The 10,994-nt window shown below is 44.5% G+C and overlaps 1 pseudogene; it reads right to left on the bottom strand.

Moving 5' to 3' along the window:
- Positions 1-9,700: 9,700 nt before the first annotated feature.
- LOC125519033 lies at positions 9,701-10,441 on the bottom strand (annotated as a pseudogene).
- Between the last annotated feature and the right edge of the window lie 553 nt (positions 10,442-10,994).

Raw genomic sequence — 10,994 nt, forward strand, 5'->3', positions numbered from 1 at the left:
GGCTGAAGCAGCTCGGTGGAAGCCACGCTGCTTCTCCACTGAGATGGCGGGGTAGCTTCGGGGGAAGCTTCGGCAGTACGTTTGCTGCGATTTGCTTCTCGTTCCTCTATCACTTGTACCCTTGCTTGCAGCGCCTGCATTTGGGTCTGATGCAATTTTTTCCTCCTCTCATGGGATTTGTAACCGCCTGCGTCCGGAAACCCAACCTTCCACGGAATGGAGCCTGGCGTGCCTCGTGTCCATCCAGGGTGCTCAGGATTCCCGAGGCCCATTTTGAGCTCGTCGTTCTCTCTGTCTGGAAAGAACGTCCCTTGCTGCACTGCTTCTATACTGCTGAAGCTTCCTGACTGGTATGTCTATTTGATCGTTCGTCCAAATGCACTTCCCTGTTACAGGGTCCAAGGTTCCGCCAGCCCCGAAGAACCAAGTCCGGCAACGGTCTGGCCAGTTAATTGTCTCTGGTTCGATCCCTTTATCAACTAGATCATTCTCATTCTTGGCCCACTTAGGCCGGGCTACGAGGTAGCCACCTGACCCCGTGCGATGGTGATGCTTCTTCTTCGCAGCATTTGGCTTGTTTGTCGCCGACATCTTCTTACTCTTTTCTGATGTCTTGTGGGCCACAAATGCGGGCCAGTGATCTCTGATCTTCTCATATCTGCCCTTGAATTCTGGTGTCTCTTTATTTTCGACAAACTTATTCAGCTCTTTCTTCCACCTCCTGAATAGTTCTGCCATCCTCTTAAGAGCAAAAGACTTGATTAATTGCTCTTTAACTGGCTTCTCTGGATCATCCTCTGGCGATAGGGTGAAATTTGACTTCAGCTCAGTCCAAAGATCATTTTTCTGCATATCATTGACATAAGACACCTCAGGGTCTTCTATAGCCGGCTTTAACCATTGCTGGATGCTGATCGGGATCTTGTCCCTAACCAAAACCCCGCACTGAGCAACAAATGCGCTCTTTGTCCGGAGGGGTTCAATCGGTTGGCCGTCGGGCGCAATTGCTATGATCTCAAACTTTTCATCCGAGCTCAACTTTTTCTTCGGGCCTCGTCCCTTTACCGAAGTTATGCTCGATCTGGACAAACGTAGAACTAATATTAATTAGTGGCCTCGACGCTGCTTCTCTAGGGTTTGGGGTGGCCTCGACGCTGCTTCTCTAGGGTTTGGGGTGGCCTCGACAATGCTTCAAGGATAAAAAAGAAGAGGAAGAAAAAAAAGAGGAGAAGAAAGAATAGAGGAGTAAGAACTCCTCTATTCTTTCTTCTCCTCTTTTTTTCTTCTTCTTCCTCTTTTTTTTATCGGGAACGAGGGTCATCGAGGGTCACCGAGCGGTAGAGGAAACCCTAAATAGCAAGTATCGTGGGTGTGAGATACATGTGGCCGTCGGTGTCGGACACTACATCCACGTCCCACAAGTGACGTGGGCGTCGAAGCCCGCGTCACTTGTGGGACGTGGATGTAGTGTCCGACACCGACGGCCACATGTATCTCACACCGACAATACTTCTATTTAGGGTTTCCTCTACCGCTCGGCGACCCTCGACGACCCTCGTTCCCGATAAAAAAAGAGGAAGAAGAAGAAAAAAGAGGAGAAGAACTCCTCTATTCTTTCTTCTCCTCTTTCTCCTCTATTCTTTCTTCTCCTCTTTTTTTTCTTCTTCTCTTCTTTTTTATCCTCTTCTTCCTCTCATGTTCGACGACCCTCGACCCCTCGGCGACCCTAGACCCCCTCTCGACCCCCTCATGTCGAAGTTATCGGGTAGGGGGTATATCGACAACGACATACCCGATACATACATACATACATACATATCACATGCATCCATACATATATGAACAAAATTAATATCTACTAATTAACAACCTAAATAAAAAAACTAATACATATAGGAAGAAGAAGAAAAAAGAAGAGAAGAAAGAATAGAGGAGGAGAAAGAATAGAGGAGAAGAATTCTCTCCTCTTCTTCCCCTTCTTCCTCGCCTCTCTCATGAATGTCCGACGTCCCCCCATCATCCCCCCTCTCATGTTCGACGACCCTCGACCCCTCGGCCGCCCTCTCGACACACCCACGACCTAAAATGACCTAAAATGAAAATAACCTAAAATGCACTAAAGTTATCGACGACCCTCTCGACACACCCACGAATAAGAAAATATATCATCTTCTTCATCTCCTCTTCTTTGCATATTCACATAGCCACATACACATACATAGCCACATACATATTCATCTATGAATAAAAAAACATCATAGGTACAATTCATATCGACATTCATACATACATGAAAAAAATTATATGAACATCGTGAACAAAAAGATCATCGAGCAAAATTATTTTCCATGAACATACATATAGCCACATTCATATAGAACTTTTGCATATATGAACATATATAGATGATTTTCTAAAAATGTAACTTTTGCATATATGAAAATATATACACAGAGAGCAGCGGCAGCAATAGGTGGCGTCGTCAGCGACGGGGATGGGAAAGGGGGGAGCTCACTGGGGGCGGGCGGCGACGGGGAGAGGAGGCCAGCGACGGGAAGGAGGACGGCGGGCTCGGGGATGCCAGCGATGGGGACGGCGTGCGCGGGGCACGCGACACGCGGTGACGGGGACGACGGGCTCGGGGTGGCACACGACGACGGGGACGGCGGCGGGCTCGGGGCGGCACACGGCGACGGGGACGAGGAGGCGGGGCTCGGGGCAGGGCGGACGGCAGCGGGCTCGGGGCAGGGCGGCCGGCGACGGGCAGGAGGGCGCAACGACGACGACAGCGACAGGGCGCGGCGACGGCGGACGGGGCAGGGCGCAGCGACGGCAAGCAAACGGGGATGGGGCAGGGCGCGGCGACGGCGACGAGGAGGACAAGCAGCCTGGCGGCGTCGGCGATGGGGAATGGAGAAGTTGGTGAAATTTTCGCAAGTGTGGGCTTATATAGGCGGACCTATGGTCCCGGTTCGTCGCACGAACCGAGACGAATGCGCACCTATGGTCCCGGTTGGTTCTACCAATCGGGACCAAAGGCCTCTTTTCGGCAGCCCAAAGGGCGGGAAGCAGAGGTGTTTGGTCCCGGTTGGTCGCACCAACCGGGACTAAAGGGGGGCATTCGTCCCGGTTGGTGTTACGAACCGGTACCAATGCACCCCTTTAGTCCCGGTTGGTGCTACCAACCGGGACCAAACACCCTATGCTGGTGCGGTGCGGTCGTAAGTTTAGTCCCACCTCGCTAGTTGAGAGGGGCTCGGAGTGGTTTATAAGCCTCGCTGCCACATCCCTCTTGAGCTCCTCTCTATTGCAGGCTTACGGGCCTAATCTATGCACTGCTATGCTTGTTGGGCCTGCTAAGCCTTCTGCGGGCCTGAATCCTGGCCCATGGAAGGGTTTCTAGTCGTATTCAGGCCGTGGAGGCCTAGTAGGTGGCATTTTTTTGTTTTCTTCTTTTGTTTTCTTTTTTGCTTTTTATTTTTTTATTTGTACTAAATACTTATAGTTTTTTAGTGATTTCTTTTTGCTTTTAGGTCACAAAAAATATAAACTTTCTGTTAGTGCCATTAGTTTTAAAATTTGATTTTTTTGTTTTCTTTTTTGCTTTTTTTATTTGTACTAAATACTTATAGTTTCTTAGTGATTTCTTTTTGCTTTTAGGTCACAAAAATTATAAACTTTCTGTTAGTGCCATTAGTTTTAAAATTTGAATTTTTTTTTGTTTTCTTCTTTTGTTTTATTTTTTGCTTTTTATTTTTTTATTTGTACTAAATACTTATAGTTTTAAAATGTATGTGAATCACTAGTTTATGAATAACTTTACTATGAAGTTAGATTTTTGAGTGATTCTTTTTCCTGCTACTTAATATTATAGTGTTTTATCATTATACTCTATTTGGTAATTTTAGGTTATTTTTAATATCTGTTTTAATCAAAAACAAATTTTGTTATTTTTTTGCTATTAAATTCTTTTTGCTATTAATGTGTTGAACAAAAAATACTTTCTGAATTTAAGTTGCATAAATTTTATATAAGTTTAGTTTCAAAAATACTAGTGGTTTATAAAAACTTTTTAGTTGATTCCTTTTGCTTTTTTGAGCTATAAGACCCTGAAATTGAAAAGCATTTCAAATGAACTCCGAAAAGGTTGAAAGTTGGCATGGTATCATCATTTCACCCACATAGCATGTGCAACAAAGTTGAGATGGTTACGGCAAAAACTGGATGCAGTTCGTGTACAAAACGGACAATCTCTTTCGAAGTATCAGGGTTTCGGACGAAAGATCATCTGTTACAAAGGGATTTCATTTTGTTGAACTTATTTGAACTCCATATTTTTTTTGTGTTCAAAATGCACCATTCAAAGACACATCATCAATTTTCAACCCTTTCTGACTTCATTTGTTATTTTTTATGCATTTACTGATTTTTTGAGCTATACGACCCTGAAATTGAAAAGCATTTCAAATGAACTCCGAAAATGTTGAAAGTTGGCATGGTATCATCATTTCACCCACATAGCATGTGTAACAAAGTTGAGATGGTTACGGCAAAAACTGGATGCACTTCGTGTACAAAACGGACAATCTCTTTCGAAGTATCAGGGTTTCGGACGAAAGATCATCTGTTGGCATAGCATACTCGTGTGTTACGAAGTTGGCATGGTATCATCATAATAGTTGTGGGAGAAAGTCTTCACTTTTTCTCCGCTTGTGTCATTTGCTTATTGCGCTGTAACCATGGATAATCTTCATCGTTTATCAGGATGCTTGGGTCAGCCTTGACATTAAAGGGAGGAATTTCATGAAACTTTTCGTAATCTTTAGACATGTCTGTCTTGCCGTCCACTCCCAGGATGTCCCTTTTTCCTGAAAGAACTATGTGGCGCTTTGGCTCATCGTATGATGTATTCGCTTCCTTATCTTTTCTTTTTCTCGGTTTGGTAGACATGTCCTTCACATAGATAACCTGTGCCACATCATTGGCTAGGACGAACGGTTTGTTAGTGTACCCAAGATTTTTCAGATCCACTGTTGTCATTCCGTACTGTGGGTCTACTTGTACCCCGCCACCTGACAGATTAACCCATTTGCACTCAAACAAAGGGACCTTAAAATCAGGTCCGTAGTCAAATTCCCATATGTCCACTATGTAACCATAATATGTGTCCTTTCCGCTCTCGGTTGCTGCATCAAAGCGGACACCGCTGTTTTGGTTGGTGCTCTTTTGATCTTGGGCCATCATGTAAAATGTATTCCCATTTATCTCGTATCCTTTGTAAGTCAATACAGTCAAAGATGGTCCCCTGGACAACAAGTACAACTCATCACAAACAGTGTTGTCACCTCTGAGACGTGTTTCCAACCAACTGCTGAAAGTCCTGATGTGTTCACATGTAATACAGTCGTCGCACTGCTCCGGGTGTTTGGAGCGCAGACTGTTCTTGTGTTCATCGACATACGGGGTCACCAAGGTAGAGTTCTGTAGAACTGTGTAATGTGCTTGAGACCAAGAATACCCGTCCCTGCATATTATTGAGTCACTTCCAAGAGTGCCTTTTCCAGTCAGTCTCCCCTCATACCGTGATTTAGGGAGACCTATCTTCTTAAGGCCAGGAATGAAGTCAACACAAAACCCGATAACATCCTCTGTTTGATGGCCCATGGAGATGCTTCCTTCTGGCCTAGCGCGGTTACGGACATATTTATTTAGGACTCCCATGAACCTCTCAAAGGGGAACATATTGTGTAGAAATACGGGCCCCAGGATGATAATCTCGTCGACTAGATGAACTAGGACGTGCGTCATGATATTGAAGAAGGATGGTGGGAACACCAGCTCGAAACTGACAAGACATTGCGCCACATCACTCCTTAGCCTTGGTACGATTTCTGGATCGATCACCTTCTGAGAGATTGCATTTAGGAATGCACATAGCTTCACAATGGCTAATCGGACGTTTTCCGGTAGAAGCTCCCTCAATGCAACCGGAAGCAGTTGCGTCATAATCACGTGGCAGTCATGAGACTTTAGGTTCTGAAACTTTTTCTCTGGCATATTTATTATTCCCTTTATATTCGACGAGAAGCCAGTCGTGACATTCATACTGAGCAGGCATTCAAAGAAGATTTATTTCTCTTCTTTCGTAAGAGCGTAGCTGGCAGGACCTTTATACTGCTTCGGAGGCATGCCGTCTTTTTCGTGCAAACGTTGCAGGTCCTCCCGTGCCTCAGGTGTATCTTTTGTCTTCCCATACACGTACAAGAAGCCTAGCAGGTTCACGCAAAGGTTCTTCGTCACGTGCATCACGTCAATTGAAGAGCGGACCTCTAGGTCTTTCCAGTAGGGTAGGTCCCAAAATATAGATTTCTTCTTCCACATGGGTGTGTGTCCCTCAGCGTCATTCGGAACAGCTAGTCCACCGGGACCCTTTCCAAAGATTACGTGTAAATCATTGACCATAGCAAGTACGTGATCACCGGTACGCATGGCGGGCTTCTTCCGGTGATCTGCATCGCCTTTGAAATGCTTGCCTTTCTTTCGACATTGATGGTTGGTCGGAAGAAATCGACGATGGCCCAGGTACACATTCTTCTTGCATCCGTCCAGGTATATACTTTTAGTGTCATCTAAACAGTGCGTGCATGCGTGGTATCCTTTGTTTGTCTGTCCTGAAAGGTTACTGAGAGCGGGCCAATAGTTGATGGTCACGAACAGCAATGCCTTAAGGTTAAATTCCTCCTGTCTGTGCTCATCCCACGTACGTACACCGTTTCCATTCCACAGCTGTAAAAGTTCTTCAACTAATGGCCTTAGGTACACATCAATGTCGTTGCCAGGTTGCTTAGGGCCTTGGATGAGAACTGGCATCATAATAAACTTCCGCTTCATGCACATCCAAGGAGGAAGGTTATACATACATAGAGTCACGGGCCAGGTGCTGTGATTGCTGCTCTGCTCCCCGAAAGGATTAATGCCATCCGTGCTTAAAGCAAACCATACATTCCTTGGGTCCTTTGCAAACTCATCCCAGTACTTTCTCTCAATTTTTCTCCACTGCGACCCGTCAGCGAGTGCTCTCAACTTCCCATCTTTCTTTCGGTTCTCACTGTGCCATCGCATCAACTTGGCATGCTCTTCGTTTCTGAACAGACGTTTCAACCGTGGTATTATAGGAGCATACCATATCACCTTCGCAGGAACCCTTTTCCTGGGGGGCTCGCCGTCAACATCACCAGGGTCATCTCGTCTGATCTTATACCGCAATGCACCACATACCGGGCATGCGTTCAGATCCTTGTATGCACCGCGGTAGAGGATGCAGTCATTAGGGCATGCATGTATCTTCTCCACCTCCAATCCTAGAGGGCATACAACCTTCTTTGTTGCGTATGTATTGTCGGATAATTCGTTATCCTTTGGAAGCTTTTTCTTCAATATTTTCAGTAGCTTCTCAAATCCTTTGTCAGCCACAGCATTCTCTGCCTTCCACTGCAGCAATTCCAGTACGGTACCGAGCTTTGTGTTGCCATCTTCGCAATTGGGGTACAACCCTTTTTTGTGATCCTCTAACATGTGATCGAACTTCAGCTTCTCCTTTTGACTTTCGCATTGCGTCCTTGCATCGACAATGACCCGGCGGAGATCATCATCATCGGGCACATCGTCTGGTTCCTCTTGATCTTCAGCAGCTTCACCCATTGCAGCATCATTGGGCACATCGTCTGGTTCCTCTTGATCTTCACCAGCTCCCCCCGTTGCAGCATCACCGTATTCAGGGGGCACATAGTTGTCATCGTACTCTTCTTCTTCACCGTCTTCCACCATAACCCCTATTTCTCCGTGCCTCGTCCAAACATTATAGTGTGGCATGAAACCCTTGTAAAGCAGGTGGGAGTGAAGGATTTTCCGGTTAGAGTAAGACCTCATATTCCCATATTCAGTGCATGGACAACACATAAAACCATTCTGCTTGTTTGCCTCAGCCGCATCGAGAAACTCATGCACGCCCTTAATGTACTCGCAGGTGTGTCTGTCACCGTACATACATTGCCGGTTCATCTGCGTGCATTATATATAATTAAGTGTCCAAATTAATAGAAGTTCATCATCACATTAAAACCAAAGTGCATACATAGTTCTCATCTAACAACATATAACTCTCCAGAGCATCTAATTAATTAAACCATACATTGAAACTATGTAAAACATTTCAATGCGAAAACAAATGCGATCATAATCGCAACCAAGGTAACAATTGATCCAACGGCATAATGATACCAAGCCTCGGTATGAATGACATATTTTCTAATCTTTCTAATTCAAGTGCATTGCGTCCATCTTGATTTTGTGATCATCGACGACATCCGCAACATGCAACTCCAATATCATCTTCTCCTCCTCAATTTTTTATTTTTTCCTTCAACAAATTGTTTTCTTCTTCAACTAAATTTAACCTCTCTACAATAGGGTCGGTTGGCATTTCCGATTCACATACATCCTACATAAATAAAATCTATGTCACGTTGGTCGGTATAATTTTCATAAACAATAAATGAACCAATAGTTATACAGATAATATATATACCACATCCGAATCATAGACAGGACGAGGGCCGACGGGGGCTGCAATAATAAAAGTAAGAAAATAATACAAGTATCTATGTAAACATACAAGTAAGAATATTTTTCCTTTCAGAAAGAAGATAAGAACAAGAGGCTCACCACGGTGGTGCCGGCGATGAGCTCGGCGCGGGTGATCGACGACGGTGAAGACGGGGACGGGGCGTGACGGACCGCTAAAGCTAGACAAATATTATGGAAAATGGAGTTTGGAGGTCGAGCTTGGAGAGGAGAAAGCTTAAGTAGTGTGGCTCGGGCATTCCATCGAACACCTTGTGTGCATAGGAGGTGAGCTAGAGCACCACCAAGCCCTCTCCCCCTCATCCAGAAAAAAACAGAGCAGTGTGCTCTGCTCTTACGCGAGGGGGTATATATAGGCACTTCATTGGTCCCGGTTAGTGGCATGAATCGGGACTAAAGGGGAGCCTTTGGTCCCGGTTCAAGCCACCAACCGGGACCAATGGTGGTGGGCCAGGAGCGAGGCCCATTGGTCCCGGTTCATCCCACCAACCGGGACCAAAAGGTCCAGATGAACCGGGACCAATGACCCACGTGGCCCGGCCGGCCCCCTGGGCTCACGAACCGGGACCAATGCCCCCATTGGTCCCGGTTCTGGACTGAACCGGGACTAATGGGCTGACCCGGCCTGGACCAAAGCCCTGTTTTCTACTAGTGGAAATGTACTCTTTTTTAGGGCAGCTAGGAAAGGTACTTCCTTTTTTGGCGAAATAGTTAGGAAATATACTCATAAGATAAGACAATCAAATAGTCATCTGAAAATCCAACTATAACTTATCGTAAATTTTCACTTGCCACTAGAAAAATCAACAATATATTTCCTTTTTCTTTTTATAATGCGGGGGAACAATAATTTGTTCAATCATGGCAATACAAATTTCCATGAAAAACGACAAAGAACAAAAATTACAATGGAAACTACCAAAAGATGCAACCAAACTAAAGGGAAAATTAAAAAACGGATCAAGTAGCTCTAATCAAATGCAAGATATGCAGACAAACATAGAATATTTTCAAGTTTCAACAAGTCTGACCTCAAACTTTTGCTGTTTTGACAGAGGATTTACAGATTACAAAAAAACACCCTGGAGGTACTTAGTTAGGAGATAATAAAACACACAATCCAGCACGGGGTGTCTTCTTCACTTATTTCGGTGGTCGCGAGTTCTTAGGAGCAAAGAACACCCTCACATCAAACTGGCCATACTTTGACATCGAGTCATCAGGAATCCTAACAGGTCCAACATATCCATCTTGGAAACTCCACCGAAAGAGTGATTCCCCCAACTTTAAGCAAACATCCAATTTTTCCTCTGCTTTCACCATGACTACATGCTGAAACTGCATCTTAGTCCCAGAGAATGTGTCATCAAACAACACAATCTCATGATCAAAGCCACTGCTGAAAGCACCAAATCTCACATGATGAGGACCATCAACCTTTGCAAAGACTTCTATTACGGCCTCGATACTTCTTGTAAATGATATGTAGCCTATGTCCAAGCTGAACAGGCCATGACGAATCTGTCCATATAGCATTTCATCATAAGCTGGGCAGCTCTCAATCTCAGCATACGCAGAAAGTATTTGTTTGTCAGCCGATCCATCCCCTTCCTCCTTTACCCACAGATCAACTTCTAGTAATGCATCCTACCGTAAGTACATTCCTCGACAAGGGCTACAAAGGGGTAGGATAAAGGAATCCTACAATTTGACAACTCTTGTTAGAACTAAACATGATACATTTCAGATAGAAGCCTGTGCCAACATATAACAAACTAAATAAGACAATGCACATCATGTTCAGATAAAAAAACTAGTTCCTTTTTAAAGTATAAGGCATATATTTCACTTGTGTTGAAATGCAAGACATGCATGCCATTTTTCTCTTCTGCCATCATTTATATATCTTGCCAACCGCTTCAACTTTTATAAGTAGACATTCACATATATTATTAACTTCCTTGTTCCCAAAACATTAGTATATACTGTAGGAATATTGGGGATCAAGTATAGTTACTATTTCAAAATGGGTTCACCCCCGAAAAACAGAGGTCTTAAGAAAAAAATCTGAGCACACATGACTAACTTTTAGTCGATCCAATCCAAGGAAAGAAGATAACCAACATACATCTCACACATACATTTGAACATCAATCATTCTTGAGCAACAAACAAGTTATGTGGAAATAAACCATGTCTAACTTGATTACCTGGTCAATGGTGACAGCATCATATCTGCAGGGACGATTAAACACGTAATTCCGCAGAGGCTCCAAGGAATCCCGAATGGCGATTATTCCATAGACACTAACAGGATATGATGCAGAGCTTGACAAACGCAGCGAGAATAC

The sequence above is a fragment of the Triticum urartu genome, chromosome 7, assembly GCF_003073215.2.
Source record: "Triticum urartu cultivar G1812 chromosome 7, Tu2.1, whole genome shotgun sequence".
NCBI lineage: Eukaryota > Viridiplantae > Streptophyta > Magnoliopsida > Poales > Poaceae > Triticum > Triticum urartu.